This window comes from Ammospiza nelsoni, chromosome Z, assembly GCF_027579445.1.
Source record: "Ammospiza nelsoni isolate bAmmNel1 chromosome Z, bAmmNel1.pri, whole genome shotgun sequence".
NCBI lineage: Eukaryota > Metazoa > Chordata > Aves > Passeriformes > Passerellidae > Ammospiza > Ammospiza nelsoni.
In genome coordinates this window covers 57,943,622-57,967,563 of record NC_080669.1, presented here as the reverse complement: position 1 = coordinate 57,967,563, position 23,942 = coordinate 57,943,622, and the positions used below count along the sequence as shown (strand labels likewise).

At 38.6% G+C, this 23,942-nt stretch overlaps 1 protein-coding gene across 2 annotated transcripts in view; it reads left to right on the top strand.

Annotated features, from left to right (window-relative positions):
* The window catches only part of GHR (growth hormone receptor), a 117,384-nt gene that overhangs the window by 13,467 nt on the left and 79,975 nt on the right, over window positions 1-23,942 (top strand). Inside the window, exon 2 of one of the 2 annotated variants that reach the window (XM_059492189.1) lies at window positions 23,414-23,481. The exons of the other annotated variant lie outside the window; for it this stretch is intronic. The gene's annotated coding sequence lies outside the window, so the exon portion shown is untranslated. The remainder of the gene's footprint in view (window positions 1-23,413; window positions 23,482-23,942) is intronic. 2 annotated transcript variants of the gene reach the window in all.

Sequence of the window (23,942 nt, the reverse complement as noted above, 5' to 3'; positions counted from 1 at the left end):
GTGAAAGGTGTCCCTGCCTATGGCAGTAGGGTTGGAACTAGATAACCTTTAAGGTTCCTTGCAGCCCAAACCATTCTGTCATTCTGTGAGTCAGAAAACTTTTGGGAGAAAGAAATGTGTAGACATAATAACTGTTGCATTTCATAACTGGAAATTAATCATCAAGCATATAGTTATTTTCAAAGAATGTAGGTATGTGATTTTCCCCTGCAGGTATTCTGAATACTGTGGCATGTTTTACTGAAGGAAAGCATTGAGATTGCGTATCAGATTTTTATGCACAAATTCGTAGATGTGTACAGAGAAGCAGATTTGTAGTTCTGACCCTTTAGACAGGCTACCAAGTGAGCTACAATAACTCATCTGAGGCTAGTGGTAAATAGAAACTGTGCCAATGAAGAACAGAGTTTCCCAGCTAGCATTTCCTTTGCTTCTTTAGATTTTGTACTTTCTTGACAGTCACTTGACAGCTTGACTACTCTCGAAATGTGCTGGAGTATCAGAAGCCTGTTATCTCCTAAAATAGCTGTTGTTCCTCATACAGAATGTAAATCTCCAGAGTCACTGCAATGAAGAGTCATGCAGCTTTGTGGGGTGTGTGTCTATACATGGGCTGCTTATAACAGATTCAGACATGAAATTACATTCGAAGGCTATGGCTGCAAATTTAAGCCCAGATTGATTATTTGGCTCTCATCTCTCTGCCATGGGAGCTGTAGTGCAGGCTGCATGAGCTGCACCCCTAACTGGAAGCTGTTTTCACTGGGCTGATGCAACTTGTCCTACAACTGCCTGGTTCCAGAGATGGGAGCCTGTGGCAGGAGCCTGCCTTGTCACCAAGAAGGGCTAGGCAAATCCTGCTGGGAGCAGCCCACAGCGAAGCTGGTTTTGGCCCTTCACAAAGCTGCTTTTTGCCAGCCTTAGGTACCAGCCAGCACATGAGAAATGGGACCTAAGGGTAGCTTGTCTGTGTGGGTGGTCTCCAAAGTAGTATTGTTTCCACCAGATACCTGAATTGTTGTTTGCCGTCTGTAAAGACTCAACAGACTATGAGAAGTGCAAGGCCGCCTCAGCCACCTCAGTTTAGAGCCTGCTTTTCAGTGGTATCTGCTGAATTTCACTGGAAGTGTGCTGCCTGCTGTGATAAACACGAGCAAAGACTCTTGCCTTGGGTGACAGTAATTTATTACTTATACAGTGCCACAGCCATAGTTTGCAATTCAGTCAGCTATGCTAAACATATATGAAGATATCTGCGCTGGAGAACTGCCAGCATTCAGGAATAGCGGGATAATTTATGGTGCTGAACAAAACAAATAGAGTCACCTGTGGCTGTACTGCATGGTGAATATGTGTGCTTTTGTAAACTGTATTACTAATCTAATGATTCTTAATATTAGTTGCTTCTTTGTACCTTGCTAAAATAGCTGTAGGAAAATATTTTCCTGAAATCTGAGGTTTTACAGGAATTTTAAATATAGCCTGATGAAATATGACAGTGCAAAAATCCTGGAATCTTTCCCTTAGAGTGAAGAAAATTACTCTCTTCTGTGCAATGACGTGTATAAACTTTGCGCTATAAGCTTGCCTCTGACTGGATTAAATAAATAGTAATTTTTCTGGAACAACAGAAGTTTTCAAGAAGTCAAGCCAGTTGCAATTTTTGGCTTGAATTAGAGTAATAGTTTCATCTCTCAGAAGTAGTTATGACTTTATAACTCATAAATGCTGGACTGGATAAACACATTTAAAATAAAAACTTTTTCAGTCTGAAGGATTATTTTAATGTTAAAAACCAGTTAAAAACCAACTAAACAAAAGTAATTTCAATAAGTCCAAATAAGTTCAAATAATTTCAAGTGCATTCGTACAAATGCAAAAAATATTTGGTATTGCATAAAATGATATAAATTTGCTAGAGATAAAAATGTCAGTCTTCCTATAGAATTATGCATCAACACGAATGAAGCCAACTGAATTTTTTTCATGTCACCAGAAGGGTCTGTTACTAAACAGTTTTTTTGCTGCCAGGCTAACTGCTGTCAGATTTTTTTTAACAGAGAAGTAAGTACTTTTACAGTGTTCATGAGGATATTGAAATGCCTTGAAAAATAGAGAATTTTGTTAAATGATTACTTACTGATACAAGGTATTGATTGTGCAAATTACTACTCTTGGGCAAGAGTAGACATAATGTGCTGTATGTGTTGTAGACATGATGCTGCTGCTGGTGCCACGATGGGCACCTCTGGTGCTCATTCTGGTGAGTGGACACACCTCTGTCCTTTGGAGAATGTGCAGCATGCATAGGAAACTGTCTCCTCTCGTGTGGATGGGTCAGCAGAGTCCCTCATCACCTTTGAGTGAGCTCCACAGGGTCTGCTACAGGGTCGTTTTGCTTTTATTCATTACCTAGCTGGAAAGGAGCTGCTTTAACACCAAGAGCGTGGTTTCCAGGCTGCAGCACTTTGAGCTCACCTCCCTTTTCCTTGCTCCCTCACAAGTCTTGCATCTCCTCTGTAAACAAACTCTCACTCTCTAAAGCTTTCTCCACAGGTCAGGTTTTCTGAACGTTTTATCTTCATTGCCCTCTTTGGCAGAGTCTTTCACTTGGCAGCAGTATTGGAAAGGAGAAGCCCTCTAACATGTGCTGCTCCCATTAATGTGCTACAGAATACCAGGTGCCGATGAGACAATGGCATTTTCTCATCAGCTTTTTCTCCCTTTTGATTTCCACTTGTTTGGTTTTTTCCCCTCTTCTCTTTGCAAAACTGCTGCCTAACCTGTAACTCTACACTACGCTGGTCAGTGGTACAATACGACACCTTAAATCTTGTAATAAAGCAATGAGAAAAGTGTATTGAATCCTGAGAAATCCCTAGATGCAATCAGGTTTTTGTTTGGGTTTTTTTTTCTGTACCATTTTTTCCCTTCAGATGCTGCCCCAAAAAATGTGCATAAGAAGAAACTTCAGGCTGAAAATTGCTTTAGTGAAACACAAAACATCCATCTTTATTTCCAGGTTAGGTTTGGGCAATGCAGGATTTGCTGTGGATCTTGGATGTGTCCTATGCTGTATTAGCATGACATTAATGCCCTGCTGCTCTTTGTCAGAGCCAGCACCAAAGTCCTGTTTGGTTTTAGATGTGTAAAGGTCTTGGCTCTCCTTTCTTCATGGACTAAGGTGGTAACTGCAGTAGCCAAGCTAAGCATCTGACAGTACAGCTTCCCTTTGGATCCTAACTGCTGCTTACAAAACTTTGCAAACACAGCTCCTAAGCTGGCAGGCTGCTTGTTTTCAGCTACAGGGAGAACCCTCATAAAGGCTTTCACTCTCCCTGAGGTCTATTGCAAAATGAGAATGTTCCCTTTCTCTTTGGCATCAATCGGGTTTGTAAACTTTGATAACAAAAGAAATACTGAGTTCATATTCCAAAATACTTGGAATCTGGTTGTTGATTTTTGGGTACATAGGGCTGTTGCTCTCGCACAGAATAGTTCAGCCTTTAAAATTCTGTCTGATCCCTTTACACATTTTCTTGTTTATTCTGTCAGATGGCTTATTCCTGGAAAACGTAATATGAGCACAATTTCCAAATTGTCCTGAGGGTAATTGTTCTCTCTTGCTGTGAAAGCTCTTGGTTGTATGCATAGTGGACATTCATGTTACTGATTTTTTAGCGCCATGGATGGGAATATTTACATTACCAGAGACAATGAATTGATGGGGTGTGTACCTAGAGATGGAGATGGGCAGGTAGCACAAGGGTGTGATGTTTAGCTGGGAGTTCTGACTGTTGGGCAAGTAGGAAGGGCTGGTATCTGGGAGAGGCTGCAGGAGGTAAGACTTGCCAGGGGTCACCTACTGACTTTCATCCACTCATCTTGGGCACAGATTGCCCCCCTTGTTCTCCAGCCTATCTCTTTATCTTGGCCATCCCAGCTTCTTTTTGCCTTTGAGGCTGACCATGACTGCTCATATATCAAAAGGTGAGCTCCCCTTAGCAGCCTGTTTGTTCATCTTAATCCAGATGCTGAATTATTTTATATTTTAATTGTTATTTTCTCACTTTTAGGGGGTAAGAAGGACAAAAGGCAGTGCTATTGTAAGGACTGGTTTACAGAGGCTTTGAAGATGGGGCTGTTCCACACTGAGGAATAATGTTTTTTCCCTATGCAGCATCAATCACTTTGCATTCCGTTTCCACTATGACAGCTCAGATATAATTACCTTGGGCCACTTAAATGAGTACTGTATATTCCTGTAAACCTTTTAAACTGCTAAATTAATCACATGGAGAAAGTTAATGCTATTTATATTTAAATAAAAATTTGCAAACCAGGCAGGAGGGAAGAGTGTTTTTGTGTACAGTGTTACCATTTATGCTCAACTGCTTGAGGGAGGCTGGTGGCTTTTTGAGAGATAATGGGTATGAGCTTCTGCTAAAGGCAATTGGTTGTAATGAAGAGTATTTTTAAAAAAAGGGCACTGTCCACTTGAATATTGTGGCAGTCAGTAAATGCCTTATGGGGGGCTATAGCCCCACTTCTCATTAATCCTGTTTATTTATTGATACTGTCATGTTTGGAGGGGGTTGGATCTGAAAATAGGTGAATACATATAACAAGGTTCATTCTGTTTGGTTTGCTCCCTCTTTACCTCCTTGTCCATTTAGCACCTTGCTTGAGATTTAATCTTACACACAGTGCTATAAAATGCCTTAAAGCATTCAATTTTCAAAGAGGTGCAATATGACTTTCTCTTGCTTTTAATGAAATTTTACAGCCTTCAGTGTTGTGTACACTGATTTTGCAAATGCAAATCCCAAAGGCTGATGCCCCAGAAGAAATAAGAAAGCTCATTTTTAAGCACAACTTTAAGCTAGCATCTTGAACACTGAATGCCTGTGGTAAGCTCTGCAAGTCAAGTAACTTCTTAATACAGTCCCATCCACCATCTTTGGCGTATGAATTTCTCAGCTATTTAAAATGCAGAGAGTAGAAACTGCATCTTTTTCTACATCTTCTTTCTCAATCAGTGAGAAAACTGATGTACAGATATATGTGTTGTGCATTACTTGCTTTCGCAAGGTGGACCCTGCTGAAGTCCCTATTCTACAGTACAATCTCTAAGCCTGAGCCAGTGTGGAAATCACTGGTGCAGAATGAGAACACATGCATCTCTTTGAAAAGGGCTCATTTCATGTCTGGGCAGTGTTGGGGGGGAGCAGCGAGGTGCATTTTATCATGGAAATGTTGGAAAAACTGTTTCAAGTGCAAGGAAGGGACAGGAGTAAAAGTAGTGTATAGCACTGAGTCATACTTGTTTAAAAATAGAAAAACATTATTTTCCATGTTAAAATAACCAGCAGTTGTGTTTGATTGCTGGAATGTAGTTAAATTGTTATCTCAGGAGAGTGTGCTCCCAGTTAATAGGATGTTACCCAAACTTTACCAAAAGTACAGGAATTTCAGTATGTTTCACCATTAAGATGTTTTTAAAAGTGAAGACACATCCTGCCCTTTCTTTTTCATACTTTTTCTTTAAGCAACAGTTAAACCATCTCAATGACTCTTAATGCCACTTATCATTGGGAGATAGATGAACACTGAACTGTTTTGCCCTTTGCAATTTATTTCTCACTTCAGGGTGGTGACAAGTGGCCTTTAATTAAAAGGAGGAACAATTATACTTAATTGTTTGCATTGGAGGATTTTAAAAATCTTTTTAATTGTACTACTTAAGATGTTTTCCTCTCAAAAAGAAACTGATATATTCATTTGTGTATTTGTTTCATTGTTTAAGTGCAAATACTAACAGCATTCCAGAACCTTCTCCTCTTGCAGTGACTGTTGCTGTTTATCTCTGTGTCATCTATGGCTCATACTGTTGCACCCTAACCTAAATTCTTCACATCTTGATTACCCAGAGCAGGGGTTTGTTGCTGTGCTGACCATCGGCATCATAAGCTAATACATTCCCTTTGTGTCTGCAAGTCAAATGCAGCTACAGTGATATTTCTCTGTTTGTGTAACTTGCATACTTTGTAACCATCAAAATATCAAAAGAGCAGGCTTTTCAAAAGTACATATGACTTAATAAATGTATTTCTGATGTTCTGATGTATCTACTGGAAGAGGCATTTAAAGGGAGGAGAAGGATTTATTGAGAAATAACAAAATGACTTATCAGAATTACTTGTTCTCTTTTCTTTCCCTTTGTGACTATTTCCATTATAAACTGAAGTTATCAATGTCTGCCTGAATGGAATTGCGATAGCTCTCAGAAGCTGAAATACTTTGTAATTTTTAACGTTCCATTTCTATGTTTACATGTGCTAAAGGCTGAAAGAGTTTAGTAGCTCTGAAGAATATTTGTCTAGTTTACTTATATCTTTTTCTGAGGGAAAAAAAAAAGAAATGGACAATGTTTTCCCTTGTTCCTGAAATTCCTGAAATAACATGAATGTGTTTATCCCACAGTAGATGGTAAAGATGGACTCCTTCTGACAATTAAAGTTGCTCTCCATTAAGGAGTGTGTGTACTGCATTTAATGAAGCAGCACTTAGCTTTGCTAACATCAATCTGGAGCAGTGCAGAAGTTCTTTTAGCACATGACTGGATTCCCAGAACTCTTGCTTTGTAAATAATGTCTGTGCCCAGTGAGCTCTAATTGATAATGACTGGTAATGTAATACCTGCTGGCTAGGCCTGGTCTTTACTGAAAGAGCTCTTTGAAACTTATTTATTGATTGCTGCAATCAGTTTAGTTTTAAAAAACAAAGAAAGAAAAAAAAACCCACCAGAAATCTCCAGACATTAATTTGGTCTCAACTTTCTGATAATTGTTTTTCTTATTTGATAGAGTTAGTGATATTAAAGTCTCAAAACCCTTGTCTGCCTTTTTACTTGTAAAGCATGTCGTGGTTTTGATTATGATCTCAGGAGCAGATACTGAATAAATGTAATTTTCTGTCCAGTTCACGAAAGGCCGCCCCAAAATAAAGACATAGAATTTGCCTACTCTCTGTGTCATGAGGTTTTTATAAACTAATTATTATTTATTTACCTGTGCAGAAAGTGAGGTTTAGTCACAAGGCTGCGATGGCGTTCTCCTCACTGTCCTCAGGGTTTCTATTGCTTTGTATTTGTACACACTGTACAGACGTCAACTTTTGAACCCTTGTCCCATGGTGCAGACTATGGCCAGCTCTGCTGCTGTCTGCAAAAGGGATGGGAGTTGTGCTTTCATCTGGTGAAGTTGTGCTTTCATCCTTCTCACCTTTAGTGTTTCCTTTCAGGTTTTGATTTGATTGCCTTTATCAGAGAATGGATAATGCTTGACATAGATCATCCAATGGTGACATTCACATCACGTTTTCCTCTTCTCTGTCTCACTTTATGGACATTTCAGTAGTTAAATTCTTAGTGCTGAATTACTTAATGGTTGCAAAGTGATCATTTTAGGGAGGGATAGCTGTATTGTTTTGCATTTATGTATTTTTACTTCAAAAGTGATTTAGTTACAGTTTTTTATGACTTGCACTAACTGTTGTAGAAATGCCTAGTGAGAGGTAAGATTTGCTTCAAATGATCTGAAAAACAGTAGTCCATAAAAGAATGCATGAAAAAGAATTAATTGTTGATTTTTAATAAAGGTTTAATTAATAAATAATTATTATTCTCTCTTTATTGCTGGGTGGTTTTTGCTCTCAGATTTTCACTGCATTTTAAACTAATTTTTAGTATGTATGTCAGTTTTACACCAACAAGGAAGACAAATACAGTACACAAAATCAGAAAAATAGCTAAAATCTAGCAGTGTATTTTAGTTGGGATAACTTGAACTTTAGTAGCATTTTGTGGAGAACTGATTTCTGATTTTGATGTGTCCCTTTAAGGATTTGTGCATGGAGACTAATTTATGCCCTGATTCACTCTGTGCATCTCACGTGTATTTTGGCAGAGCAGTTGCACCCTGAATCTTTTGTGACAAGTTTATCAATCCAGTTGGTATAATCTGTCAGTCCTGGGTCTGAAATGGACATGGGATCATACTGGTTCATAATTTACAGCTCAGCGGATGCTTTACAAATGATTGCTCCAACCAGTGGAGAGATGATGCAGTTTTAAGTGTTCTAAGGCACAAGGAGTGCAACAAAATAGTTCCAGATGCACCCAGACCATAAATAAACATCAATGCAGTATAGGTGTCTTCTTCTGACATATGTAGTCATAAAACCAGCAAAACAAATTTACAACACACTTTTATTTGACCATTACTCTGTACAAATAATAACTATTATTAAGCATTTCTTTCCCAGCTGTTATTAGAGTCTAACATTGGTGTATAATACATTTGTGTTAATGATAAATGTAGTTAGTTTAAAATCCCCTCCTTTACAGAAAAACACTTCCAATACAATGGAAAATTTTAAGTGGTTTGTAGCTCTTTTGAGCATCCAACAATATGGTAAAGAGTTTTGAGCTTAGGGATATTGTAGACTGCTAAAAGGTCTGGGGGTTTTGGGGTTTTTTGGGAGGGTTTTTTTGTTTGTTTGTTTGGTTGGTTTGGTTTGGATTTTCAAGTTTATTTTCTCAGAATTTTGCATTCTGCATATTCTGTTGTCCATTCCCAGCATGCCCACTTATGAACCTCCACAGTTTTGGTCTTTGTTAATAGCTTACCTTCATTAGTAAGACTGCACCTCTGCTGAAAGCAGCTGGACAACTGGTGTGATTGACAGTATTTAAAAATAGTAGAGATATTTGCATTTCTTTTCAAGATGTTAAATTTTTTTGTTTTGGCTCTTTCACATGGCAGTTGTCCATCACTTCACTGGATTACCCTCCTGACAGCACTATGGGATTGTGCTGGTGTGAAACAGGGCGAGCTAATACTGTCTTGTGCATCCTGCCATGCCAGGAGTACTCCCAAAGGTGCTTTTGCTGAACACCAGCACCTGTCTTTCATCCTTCTATCCTTTCTGCAGGAGAGCCTCCTTGGATGACATATTTTGGGGGAGCCACAGGGGTATTTGGACTAAGTTCAAGATGTGACAAGGCATGGTTGTAGCGTTCCTGGTTGTCATGGTTTGACGCTGGCACAATGCCAGTGCCCCATGAGAATACCTTCTCCCTGTGTCTGCTGTGAGACGTTACCAGGAATAAGCAAAGCAGGCTCCTACTTAAAAATAAAGAAAACTTTATTAACTAAACTACAAGAAAATAACTAAACTACAAGGAAAGGAAAAAAAAACACACAAGGAAAATGAAAACCTTACAAAAAGCATTTTCCTCCTCCCCCCACCAAGTTTCCCAATGCAATACATTACCCCAAAATCACCAACTCTCAGTCCGGCACCACCCTTTAGAATACTCAATCTTCAGTTCATCAAGAGGAGAGGAGTCCTTCTTGCCCCATAGGCTTCCCCTGCAAACACGTTGAAACCTCGTGTGCTTCCATGTCACTCAGCATCGCCCAGAAAATCCTTTGCCATCGTGACATCTCCCTTTCATGCCCAGTGCTCTCACCACCGTGCATGGACCAGAGCTGCTTCTGGGGTTATCTTTCAAGGATGCCTTGTGTCACTCCAAAAGGCACAGTCTCTCCTTCGGGACATCTGTCCCCCCCAGTTTTTCACCCCCTGGGGCCGAAGGGTCCCCACACTGAACCCTCCTGGTTCTGAGGCACTGCCTCCCCCTAAATGCAGTCTCTGTGTCACAGGAGAAAAAATGGTTCCGTCTATGGCCACGCAAGAAAAGTCCAGCCAAAAGGCCACTCCGTCATCTCTCCCCCACTCAGGAGTCTTCTGCACTTCCCTTGTGGCCCATTCCCTCTCATCTCTTATCTCTGTTCTCATTCAGGTCCAGGAGGATCAGCATTTGCAAGGTTTCTGTCATGCAAGAAAAGGGTTAAATATCTCACTCTCTGCTGTCTGGAGCTCTGGAACTCCCACGCTGCCCTGCCGGGCACCTTCTCGCCGCACTCCTTCTCCTCCTGGGCCGGCTGCTATCAAATTCAGACGCCGGCTCTCCCTCTCTCTCTCCCCTGGTGGGGGGTGGCTGCCCGATGTCTCTTGGTGCTCCTCCACCCTTCCATCCTCAAGGGCCTCCTCACCCCCCATCTCTGTCCAGCCCCAGGCCTACCACATGGCTGCCCCTCCCCGGCCCAGCAGCAGCAGCTGGACGGGGGACGGAGATCCGACCTCTTTCCCGCCGAAGTCCCAAGAGAGCCTCCCAGGGCCGCAGCTCTGCTTTTAACCCCTGTGTGTTCTCAGAGGTGTGTCTGAACCCCACTGGCCACATCAGGTGCCAATATCAAAATCCGAGCACCTATTGGTAACCACAGAATATCCCAAAAAAGAAACCTACTTCCTGTCAATGTCAAACCACGACACTGGTGTTGTACCAAAGCCCCTTAAAAATGTCCTTGCAGCATCCCTCTGAGATTGGTATCCCCAGCAGGTGGAAACAGCTGCCTGGGAGCTGTGCGTTGGTACTTTAAGCATACCCAGAGCTGAGACCTGCAGAATGGCTACCTCTTTACTATTAAAATGTTTTGTTCTTAAAACACGCTTAAGAATTGTTTTCAGCTGTGGGACTTGACCCAAGCCAGGCATCTGCCAAGGACTATGGTGAGATAACCAGGCTTCGTGGGAAAGGCATAATTGTTCTTTCAGGAGCAATGTGCTTGGGAGCATTCCTGTGTTTATTTTGACACCCAGCCCAAGTGAGGACATCTGATACTAGTCCTTTTGCTCCCCTTCTGACTTTCTATATTGAGGTCATTTTTGTTTCAGCAATCTGGTGATGAAGACCTGGACACTCTTCCAATGTTTTCAAGTAAAAAGAAGCAATCATGGTGAATTCCTGTGATGGAGAAATGAATGTCCTGATGCATGCTAAGGCCAAATTGACCAAGGATTTTTAACAAGAGGAAAGCCTTGACTTGGTGAAGATCTAATTTCAAAGGATGGAATAGCATTTTAGTTTCAATTTCATAATCGCATAAAACTGTTTTTAATGGCTTTTCAACAGAGACCTCACACAAGGCTTTTCTTTTTCTTGTGCTTATTATATTGTATAATTGGTTTCTGGTAGTATCAAAACACTAGGAAGTTTCTCTCAATAACATAATTAATCTCTACATGTTACAATTTAGCCTTAGCAAGGTCTGTTTTCCCAGAACTTCATATTTAACATCAAGACACTTTGAATTGTGTGTATATGCTTTGGTGCTGTCCTGTGGTTTTGGCAGTAAGTGCAGTATCCAAATCCCAATACCTAGTGCTTGCATCACGTCAGCTTTTGATGGCCATCACTGGGTCACTGGGCAGTTGTGTCTAGTAATGCCTGGAGTTAATAGGATTCAAAAGCTTATAAATACAAAGCAGCTTCCTCTAGAGTGCCGTGGGGTTCCACCTTGTATTAAAAATAACACAGCAGCCAAACTAAAAACATTAAGGCTTGGCTCTAATGGTCCAGATTTTCAGAAACTGAACTTTCAGATCTAACTGCTTTTATTTATATAAATATAAATATATTTATAAAATATATTTATTTATGTATTTATCAAGTACCACTACTACTAGAATATGCATAAGGAGCACCTAAATACAAAAATAAAACCAAACCAAAATTTGTTCTATATATTGAACTTGCTAGGTGCTTCTTAAGACAAGATGGCTGCATTAAGTGTGAGCTATATTCAGCATGAGTTTGCAGTGGGAAAGTACCTGAAATTGATCAATTTTTTTTCCAGCATATCTATCAAAATCCCATGGAATATTATGCAGAACTCTTTTATACTGTGCATAGGCTGCTTCCATGGAAGCTGAGTGGCTCTTGATGCCTCCTCTGGTACCTGATGCAAATGCCATCTTCCCATGCTGTCAGGCTGCCAGCACTTGTCCTCCTGTGCAGTCCAGAGAGAGGACAGAGCACTCTGCGTCAGTGTAGGTGGTGCAGCTACTGAATTTTGCTTACAAATAATTTGGATAGTGGAGCAATAATAAAGAATTCATGTAGTTCTTTTTGGAACTATTTGGTTTGCCACAAGCCCAGTCTCTATAGACGATGATAGAGCTCTGCCTTTCAGTAAGAAAGTTTTTGTTGCACAGAAGGTAAATATAGGTTGGGGAAGTTTTTCAGTGTACTCATACTGTTGACCCATCGTTTATGAGCAATTCATCTTGGCTGTGCTGAATAGCAAATTAATTTGCATCATTTTGTGTTTTCTTTCTAAAGTTGGCAGCTGGCAAGTAATTGGCTTTCAAAGCAGGGGTCTAAATGTAAAGGAATAGAAATAAAATAAACTGACCTGTATGAATATAGCATTGAAATACCAGGATTTTTTAGGGGACTAGAATAAGAGAATACACCTGAAAATAACGATGGCTGATGTCAAACAGAAGGATAGTAATTTGTACCTCTGTGCCATGTTTTTCATATGCTTTTGAAATATCTGAAATATGTGTTCTCCAAAAAGAACAAACACATGAGATTCTTCAAGATGTGAGCTAGAAATAACAAGCCCAAGAATTGCAAGTGTTACTCTGGAAGACACTGATAATTCTGTGGATATGAAACCTTTGTCTTCAGAAGCCTAAGAATGTTTGTCTATTATTTGTCAGGCTCTTGAGCTATGTCTAAGCTGTATAATGCATACCATTGTGAGCTGTTCACATTTTTAATATTACAGACTCTTATTTTTTTGCTAAGCACTGTTTAGGGACATTATTAATCCCTGATGTTCTCAGTTAAGAATAAAATAAGTATATGACAGATAGAGAACAGCAGAAAAAGACCTTGAAGCAAAAGTATAAGGACTCTGTTCATCTTTCATTAAGAAAAGAAATTCTCATCACCGTCACAACTTTTTCTAACAGGTGAAAATATTCTTTTACCGTATTGACTTGGTTTATTTAAATTTGACATTCATGTAGAATTCTTAAGCATTTATACATTTGAACTAGAGAAAAATAAGGGAAATTCACTTGAGTTATTTTTTCTTCATTTGAAGACTGTCAACTTCGTTTGAACCCAGCCAACTGGGTTTCTATTATGTTTTATATCTCCATAATAATTTCAACTGAGTAGGGATCTGGTCACAACATATTTACTCTCTGGTATAAACCTAACTGTTTCAGTTTTCTTCTGCAGTTAAATCCAAATCAGTATCTCTTGATGCTTCCAACAACAATAATGTTCTTTAAATGAGCACTCTTTGCTCATTTGGTGGTTTGAAGTGCCTGTTTAATTCTTATAGTGCAGCAGATCCTTATGCTCACACAGCTGCCACCATCAGGGAGGTTTTTAAAGAGGCTGGTACCACTCACCTGGGTGCTGGTATCTTCTCAGCAGTACAGTAACTTTTCTTGAGTCTTCATATTTATTTAATTGAAGGCAAATTTTCAAGTTGTTGCTGCATTTAAGAACAGCTAATTGTGATAACTGTTTGCAAAATCTTTGTTTTACTACAAGATATTTCTACAGCTACAGTTACGGAAGGTGTGGTGTTCTGGGCTGTTTCCTTAATGCTTTAGCCTGATATAACTTGGGCTTAACAGGAGCAAGCCACAAGATTGCTGGATGAAATCCTGAACACAGTAAACAAGTGGGAAATATACCTCTGAGAGGTTGCTGTCTCTCCACAGTCAGAACTACAGTAATACAAAGTTGATTGTGAAGAGAGGATTTGAGCAGCAGCAGAGGAGCTACACACAATATTCATACTATTTTTCACCCACAGCTGGGCAGGGCAGTGTGTAAACACAGAGTGGTGTCTGCCACTATTGCCATGCAATGCCATGCCCTTGCTTGGAGAGGAAAGAATCTGATCAGTATGAGCCATCGACTTCCTTCACTGCAATTCTTAGATCTGTGGTTTATTAAAAATCCAGATTCCTTAGTAAAAGTGCCGAGTGATCCCAGGGTTTTGCTCTACAGTTATTTTACAGAGCAAGTACTGCTAAGCTGCTTACCTGTGTGATTCATAATTTTTTTCCTCAAGGTGATGCATAAAGAAGGCTTTATTCTGCATCCCTTTTGCTCAGTGTAATACCACAGTGACAGGAGTGCAACAATGTTTATTGTAATATTCTGAGTGTTTCGCAGCTGCATGTCAGTCATGTGGAATTACCTTATTAATGTTGATGAGAAATCTCATCCAAAAAGTGAGCACAAGAAAGGAATGACCTTTTACACTTCTGGCTGCTTCATCATGCATGCTTACAAAAGGATCTTGCCATAATTCACAATCCTAACCTGGCAGAGAAGCAGGTATCTGGCTGGTGTTAGTTTTGGCAGTTGGTTTCTTTGTAGCTTAGAGTCTTAATTAAACCTTTGAGAGCCTTGGAGATTACTTAAACATACATGCAAGTTATCTTAGTGTTCAGGAATTTTATATGTTTATTTTTAAAGACCTTCCTTCATTCCTTTTCTAGGACTGGAATGGAAAAGAACGTATTGCCATAAAGGTTTCTAAAATGATATTTATGCATAAAATGCATATTATAATAAAGGATTTCTCTCTGGGGTTCAGATTAGGAATTATATTCAGTACTTTTCCTGTTGCTATTCCCTGCTGAATTTCTTCATCTGATAATATTACTGTTTAGGAAGTGGTAACATATGCATCTAACAAGTTAATTGTAAAAGCCCAAAAGGGGTAATTTGATTGTGCTACTGAAACAATAGTAGTCAAGCATTCTGGTCTGCGGTTGCCAGTTTAAATTACCACGATTGCTGTAAATCATGCAAAGGAATTGTGGGAAACAGAACTTTCGGCTTTTCATTAGAAATGCCCCATTTTCTGTCCAGGATCGCTCAGCCATCTGTCTAACAGACTGCAGTGGTGCTTCACAGGCCATTCATTCAGCAACCCAGGGCAGTAAGAGCAGTATGAGGGAACATTCCTTAGTGTTGCAGCGTCTTTGAAATCTTAACTATGCGGGTTTGTGGCTGAGAATCGAGTCCACTTCTCAAGGTAAATGATGCATAAGCAGGCACTGGCAATTTTCCATGTTAGGAACTCTTCATACGTTTCACATACACGTAATTAGCTGGTTAGCACTTTGCTGAATAAGAGATGCTTCTCCTTTTTACTTTTAAAAAATAGAGTCCAACTCCAGCATTCCTGAACTAATGTATTCTCCACCCTTGTGTGATTTCATTAAGGTATCAGAGGACCTGGTAGCATCCTGTAGAAACATTCTGGAGAATCAGAAGGGAAAATACCACACTCAAAGATTTCAAGTAGTGTGTAGGGGGAAATGAGTCTCAATTTTAAAATGAAGTCAAAATATCTCCCATTTTGAAACTTTTTATTTTACATATTCATGTTACCCATGTTGTTGGTATTGGACTGAGATGCAGGCTCTTCCCAGGAAGCCCTAGTCCTGTTGTAGATACTCTATATTTGCCCTGTGGTGGAGAGGGGAAAGTAGTTCACGCTGCATGCGGGGGCTTATTTCTTTCTGGGGTGTTTAACAAAATGGCACTTGAAGAGAATGATATTTTGTTAAATGAGTTCTGAGCTAGGACAACTGAAGAATTTAACTGGTAAGCAACTGAACTGCTGGTTCAATGTATATATAGCCTTACCAGTTTGTTTTTGCTGTCTACAAGTGAGGAAAGTTGTATGAGTAATGTCAAAATCACTATTCTGCAATGGAAGTGAGGGGTATTTGGGTTAGTGTCTCTTGCCATTATAAGGCATTCCTAATGCTTAACTCTGCCCTGATCCTTCCAGTGAAATTTGTACCACTTGAGCACATCATATGGCCACAATGTGTATGTGTGGGAGTTGGGATTTCCAGGATGCTAGTGCCTACATCTGTCACAAATATGTGAAATGTGCTGGGATTCCTAATCTTTTATTTCGGCCTACCACATTTCACTAACTCTACTTTGTTTTGTATCTGCTCTTCTTCTCTTTAAAGGCAAAAAAAAAACCAAAGGAAAATATTAAAAGGTTTCTCTGCAGAAATTTACATCTGCCTAAGTACACATGGCATGGAAACAAATATAGCAGTTCTATATTCTAATCATAAGCACAAATTATTATGAAAGGGAGGCAGTTGCCACTTTATTTTTAAAAATGCATATTTATGAAGTAATGTAGATAGAAGTCATCTATATCTCAGTTCAGTTAACAGCAGAGTAATTGATATGTTTTGATTAATCGGAAGCTAGTGTGATGTTGTTCTTAGTGTGGAGACAGCTACTATCTTTCAAAAGCATTAGCTATTTGTGCTTATCAAGTATAAGCAGTGGTAGTGAAATGCCTTCTGATTGCCTTAATTTACTATTATTTTGGCATCAAATAAAAGAAACAAAGTAATTTTCAGTGAAGAAGTCGTTATATCTGATAGACACTTCAAATTTCCCTTAGTGTTCTTTTGTGATGATGTGGCAATAAAAAACCTGTTCTTCAGCTGTATGCAATCTTGCACTAAAAATTAGATCAGTGAACTCTTAACTTGATTTTCTTTTTTGTGCAGCTTTAAGCTGTTCAACTAATTTCTTTCTGGCAAGAATTTCCTTTTTTTTTTTTTTTAAATCACTTGAGGGGGGGATTTATTTAAATTTACTTTGGCCTTTAAATGTCTTTCATTTCAGTTATCCTTTAACCTTTGAAGTAAGATTTGTGTAAAATTTTAAATAATGTCTTCAAACAAATTCTTACCTTTTTATATAATACTGCAGTGGATACTACGTTCAGGGGGAAGAAAAGAAAAATTTTGCATACTTTCATTGAATCTCACTTCTGTTAAAGTCAGTTTGAGTTTACAGTTATTTTCAGTTTATTCCCAGCTGTATTTTTCATTGTGACAAGAGAAATTCATTTGGAGTAAGAAGTAGGAGGATTGTGCTCAGTCAGAAGAATTTACATATATGCAAAGCTGCTGTTTCTGGGTGAGGCTTCCAAAAGATAAGAGGGAAGGAGGGAGTGAGTTTGAAAGTAAGGAGCTAAAATGGAAACCCTCACAAAAAAACCAGATTTGTGGAGTTCAATCAGAGCAGTGAGCAAAGAAGACTGAGAGTAGAATTAAGATTCTGATTTGTTTTCCAAAAAAAAATCTTCAGGAATTTTCTTGAGGTGCAAAAGATCCATATTTTAAAGTCTGGATGATTAGACTTCTAGTGAGTAGATGTGTTTGGCTTGATGAGTTTGAGGTGAAAATTGTAGGCAGATTCATGACAGTTCTGGGCTGGTAGAACAGAGAATTTTGCAAGATGAGAAATACTGAATTTATTTATAATGGAAAAGTAGAGCCCTAGAGTGAAAGGTCAGAAGACAACACGAGAGAGGGACAGAGAGCAAGAGGAGAGAGATGAAGGATTTAGAGTAGACCAAAACCAAAAATCCATCTAGTTAATAGGTGAGAGAAATCTTCCAGCTCTTTCAACATTAATCCACTCCTTTCCTCCTTTCTCCAAAATCAAAGATATCAGAGGGGGAAAGTAGATGAGTTGCACTGGCTGGCCCATGTGGAGCAGCTGTGTGGCAGCTCCCTGGTGTATTTTACCTGCACTGTTCAGAGATCTCTCAGTAAGCAGGAGATTGATGTGACCTGCAGTTACCTTCTCTTTCCTGGGCTCTGTCTTAGAATGGCTTGAATGTTGACTCATAAAAGGAGCACAGAGTTTGTTCAGTGTTCTCCATAATGCCCCTGGAGCACTTTTTGGATACCTAGAAAAGAAGCTGGGCCTCTGTAGCAGAGCGACACCACCCATGCTGTCTGAATGATGCTATCCTTGAGTCATCGCCCATGTGGGAAGAGCTGATCTGTGGGCCAGCCTGGAGATGAGCTGTTGATCAGCACAGACTGTGCTGTACAAAACTGTGAGTTTTGTTGCTCTGTTTTGAATCTTCCTTGGTTATTTTGAACATTTTGCCATAGCGTGTTTTCCAGCTCATGGTGAATAAGAAATCCAAAGTTTGTTACATGACATCCAACCACCTCACCAGCATATCTACCTTACCAGGCTTTTCTTGTCCTCTGTCTTTCCCTGCCTGTGCAGTGATCCTTGTCCCTTTGAACTAAGTGGAAATAGTGAATATTTAGACTTAGTTAAATATTTTATTTCTCTGTTAATTTCTCTACACATGTTTAATTCCACCCTCAGGCTTTGTTACACTCTTAATTCTTCTCACTTAATTTTTCTAATGCTCAGGGAGTGTCATGTGAGCTCTTTCTTGCTCTGTCAGAGTTGAATTCATCTGTGCTCATTCAGGTATGTCCTTATTCACACTTCCCTATGGAAAAGTCTAGTTCTTCGAGATGTCATAGGACCCACCATGTCCTAAAAAGCTGAAAGATTCTTAGGAGTCATTCATCAAGAGTATGAGCTCCCTTTGAAGGAGGGGGCTGAGGGGCATGCATGTATTCTCCCTGCCAGTCTTTATACTTGCTGTAGTCATTGTGGCAGCTGTGGCATTCTGAAAGAGTCGGTCTGTGGTATGCTTATGAGAAAAAGAGGATGTATTGTTACTTGAAACTGGCTTTCCTATGTGAATTATTTAAGTAAATCAATTAATTGTTGGGGTGATTTCTCCTGATGGATGTCACTTCAGCTGTGGTTACAGGAATGGATTGCTACTGGTAGGAAATGCTCTCACAGGATAAATCTCTTCCTACCTCAGTATTCTGTACACTGGCTTTCACAGGAAAAACTGAGTGTAGCAGATTCTGTCTGCTGGGCTCTCTAGCAGGCTGATACTCAGAAGGACCAAATTCATGGCATGGTAACTGCTTTGGTATTTGGGTGTGATTTTATGTGATAATTTTTATTAAAAATTCATGAGTTTGGAGAATAATACTCACCCTGGTGAGAAGCACTTTCAGCTTCTCACACTGCTACTTAAACTGAAATTGCTGGAAACAATTGCTTTCTTTTTTAGGTCTTTGAAAAATCAGCTACCAAAGTAAACTATATTTCATAAAAAAACTTAAATCATTGATTGATCTTTAGTTCCAAATGACAAAATTACTGAAATGTTCTGATATCAGCATGTGGTCTGAGGACTTAGTGCTACTTTAGAAGGAAACAAAGCATTCTAAAAATTGCACAAAGCCATATCTACAGTTATTTTTACCAATCTGTGACCAAATTCTGAAATGCTACTTTTATCTTTATAACCGTTATTGTGAGTTTTCAGTCTGGCAATGATCAATTCTATAATTCATGCTGCCCTGGCAATCTTAACTGATGTCCACTGTTCTGATTCATTATTTTTGGCAAGGCAAGGTAGCATGCACCAGAGTTATGAGGAACAAGTTGAATTGAAAGTTGCTTGAAATATGATACCTTTTTTTTCTCTCTCTTTTTTTTTCTTTTTTCTTTTTTCTTTTTTTTTAACCCTAGGGTTTCTTTTTGGTAAAAATTTTTTATTTATCTGTGTAGGTCACTGTCTTAATTCTGAGTTTGGTATATTATTTTTCTTAAATCGTGTTCAGGTTTTATTTCCAGAAAGTTGACTTCATTCTTCTTTCTGCCCAGTACAGAACTGCTTACAGAAATAGATGCTTGTAAATAATCTTTTCAAAGACTCACATTGTAACAAGTGAAGCCCTTGATCCCTTCATCTAGGTTCTTAAACACTGAACAGGTAAATAAAAGCTTCATGAAATTAATTATTCAGTAATGGAAAATGAGTGTTCAAGTTTATAATAATAGGTGAAGGCATGAATTGAACTTTACCTGAAACTTACCATTAAATGAAAGAACAAAGAAACATAATTTGCATCTGTATAAATGCACATGCTTTGTGGGAATCTAGTTATTAAGCCTAGAAGCATTCTTTGTAGCATCTATTCAGTTACTATCAGTGCCAGTTAGTCCACTATGATGAAACTTCTGAAATAACCTGAGGTTTGGAAGAACTAACAAAACCCACATCTCTTTGTTTAGGTTCTTCAAAATATTTCGGAGTCCTTGATAACTTGCAAGTCACTTCTGTACTGAGGCAAATAAATTTACAAACACATTATTAAACATAGCTTACAAAGGCAAGAAAACTGCGAATCCCTTTGTTTTTAAGGACATCATTTACCATCAAGGTATAATTATGTCATAAGGAAGCTGTTAGAGATTATCTGATTAGGCATATAGGACTCTCTTCAGTGAAGCTTTATGATGTCTGCATACTGAGGTGCAAAGAGGAAGCCTTTGTTTTAAGTGAAAGTGTTAAGTGAGTTTACTTGATTGTCTTTTGCAATTATTCAGTATTTATGTTGTGGACTGTATAAACAAATATGACAGAGTTGGAAATAAATACCTATATGAAATAAGTATAGGTTTGTAAATATGTAAGTAAATTTATATTCCTAATTCAGTCTAATATTGGCTACCGGCTGGAAGCTGAGTCCTGCCATCAGTGGTGTTCCTGCCAACCCCTGAAAATAGGCCTCTTTGAATTCCTGAGTCTGATTTAAGATTGTTGATTTAATATTTTTAGAAGGAAAAACAAGCCTAAATCAATGGAGAAGTACTTGGCTGGAGATTTCAATTGCACAAGATACATGTTCTCACTTGAGACCTTAGGTAAAAGACTCTGGAGGAATTCTCCACCCCATTCCTATGTAAATTCTGACCCCAGCCCCCAAAAAAACCCTGCTAATGATACTTTCTGTTCCTTAGTTAGCCACAGGTAAATAAATCTTAGTTGGTGATACTGGTGGTCTTATAGTTGAACTCAATTTTTCATTGGCTGGATAACACATTGTTTTATTCTTTTCCTGAGATGTATCAAAAAGACTTAAAGCTAAAGAGGCAGTGTGGATGTAAATGTACATGAAAATCAGCAGCAGAATTTAAGAGAAAGTAAATGATGGTTATGACAAGAACTTGCAACATGAAACGGAAACTTGTATTTATACATAAAACCTTTAATTTAAATATATACATCGATGCAAGCCCAGGCAGTCTTAGGAAATATGAGTGGAAGGGTATGAATTAAATGCTCAGATTTCCCAAGTGCCTCATTGTGACTGACTTCCAAGGAGGAATTCTGGAGCTGTGTTCCTTCTTCTGTTGATCTAATAAAAGGATCGAATAATAGAATGTTTAAAATAGAATGGAAGAAAAATACAAAATCTACTCTAAAATGTCCTTGTTGTATAGGCATCAGAATTTGAGACATAGAATATCTCTTTTGGGTCTCTCTTTCCATGGGTGACACATGCCAGTAATGCCATGTATAATCGTCATTGAGTTAAGGAACTGGATTGGAGATCTCCCTACAAGCAATGTTGGGCTCTGAAATAAAATGTTGAGTCTTGCTTGCGACCTTTAAAATATTTTTTTTCCCGATCTATTAACTTCTTTGTTGTAGGGTTATTCTTCAGATTTAGGTTTTAGAAAGCAGAAATTTTGAAAGTTTGAAGAAAGATAAGACTAACACCAACAAAAAATGTTTCTTCTTCAGCAACTCTTAGAGTTTGGAAAAGCCATAACCTGTTAATATTAAACATAACAAAACATATTAAAAGCCATAACATATATGGCTCCTTTGGCTTTGTTAAAGAGACAGCTCTCTAGCACTAAGTGTATTTGTTTTCCAGAATTGTGGAGGATTACCACAATAGAAATATATTTAGAATATGAAAATATATAAAGTACATATGTAGCTTGCAACAGAGGGCAATAGAAAAGCCACAGCTAAGATGTAAATCTTAGTGACTTTTTGCCTGTTACATGATACCTCAGTGGTGATTGTTGAAGAACAAAATTAAGACCCGTATTTTATAATAACAAAATATTTATTTTGAACATGATTTGTACATTCACTCATATTCCAGCAGTATTTGAGGCCACAAGTATCTCAGCATATTGCAGGAACATCTGGTGAGGCCTGGATGTCTCATTCAGCCCTTGGCTGGGCATCTAGAGTCGCTGGAAGGGGCTGCGTTTTAGCCCTTCAGTCCTGCATGCCTGTGTACTTCCCAGCCACACTTTTCAGTCCTGGCTGGCTTCAACACCTTTCTTCTTAGCAAGCTTCTGTACACCCCTTTCTTTAATGCTTAATCTCTTCACAGGGGTTTCTTCTTGATAGCACGAGTCATGCAGACCTTGGAGCTGTGTGGTCAGTGGTGTAGGGTTTAGGCATTGCTCTGTGTAGCCAAGTGATGTCCAGGTTCCCCTGACTGCAGAAGCTCTTAGGAAGCGCAGTTCAGGACTAAAAAGCTGAGAACATACTTCAGAAGTGTAGAAAGAACAGCCCATTATGCTACATAACTTTGAGTGAAACTCAAAATACCCAGTAACTAATGAAGAGTTACATTTCTCGTGTCAGTGAAATCTGAACCCTGTTAAGCTGAAATGGCAAATTTTAGCCTTTTTGAGGAAAAAGGAGTGATAGTGAGGCAGGAAGCGAAGTAGCTGTTTTAGGATATGGCAACAAAGTGGGCTTTTTGTATTTGCTGTTGAGTGAAGAGAACACTGGAGAAAGTAACTACTCAGAGGCAACGCTTTGTTTGAATGTGACCAATTTGTAGAATTTGTAAAGCCAGGCATTTAAACATTAGGAATGCTTAGGGTAGCAGCTACAAGATTTAATGGCCAAACTAAACTCAAACGTAGAAGAGATGGAGATAAGGTAAATTTGCTGCTATCCCCGAAATCTCTCTCCTTTGTTCTCAAGAATGATGTGCTAAGGTTGCACCATTCCAAAAAGTAGAGAGGGAGAGGGAACCCTGGAGGTTTCATCTTTGCCTGAGTTACATACTAAGGCCCCAGTACACCTAAAATAATATTTGTATCTCTGAATTATAAACCCTGTACTTCAAAGCATAAAATGTTTACTCACTGTGCTGGTTAGTCATGAGCTTTTTTGATCCAATAAATACTGTTTGTATGTTTCTGTATTAATAGTTTGCCAAGTCATTCTTTATACTATGTCTTTTCTTAAAGCACTGACAATTTTGGCAGCATACATTTATTGGGTGATTTTCTGAATATGCTGTATTTACTTTTCAAAAATTCTGTATTTTTTCTTCTTCCTTTTTACAGTCTTAGTTCTGTGAACCAGTTTTTATTCCCGCTTTAGATAGTATTAATAGATTTGTTTTTCCATATCAACTGACATTTTATGTGCCTATTGAGAAATGTTTAATCAAAAAGGAGATTAATTGAATTGCATTAATTGCATTAAGTGATCTGGCTGGGAAGAAGGGGATTGGACCAGATAATGTCTGACACTGTTGCACTGCCTGATTTTCTCCATTTCTGTCACACAGATCACCAGTTACTTGTGCCCAGTAATTTGTTTACTTGAACAATGAGTTAAAGTGATGGAGATTTTTTAAAATTAATATTATTTTTCTTCTAGTAAATTCCAGTTTTCATTTTGTTTCAGCCTTGTAAAATATTTTTTGTTCTTTATTTCTGTTTTTGATTCCTCAGTATTTCTTCGGTTCCATTGAAGAGCAATCTAGTGCTTATTGTTTCTGCTACATGTGGATTATCACCAGGTACAGTAATCCATTATGTATTTTTCTTAATTAACTGGCTATTGCCTTGATAGTAAAAAGGTGCTCCAGACTTCAAGCAACATTTTTATGTCTATGCTCTTTTGAAGTTAGTTTCTTAAGTGTGGACATAAGAAGTGACTACAATAATCCAGTAATATATTTTTTTCTAATCTTTTCTTTGTCATTTTCCTGTTAATTTATCAAAAGACTTTTCCTTTTAAGTTACTGATATGTCAGCAACAGTTTCAGCTAATAGAGTTCTGGGTTTCCATCTGCCCAGATCTCAAAATACTTTCTGTAAACATTGACTAAGCTATTCTTCATAACATTCCTCCAGCACAAGAAGATAATTAGCTGTAGCTGGGAATATGACATATTTCACTTAAGAAAGGCAGTCTGAATTTCTGGTTACCACAAGAGCTATGTTGTTTGACAAGTGAAATTGCTAGGATTTCTGTTTG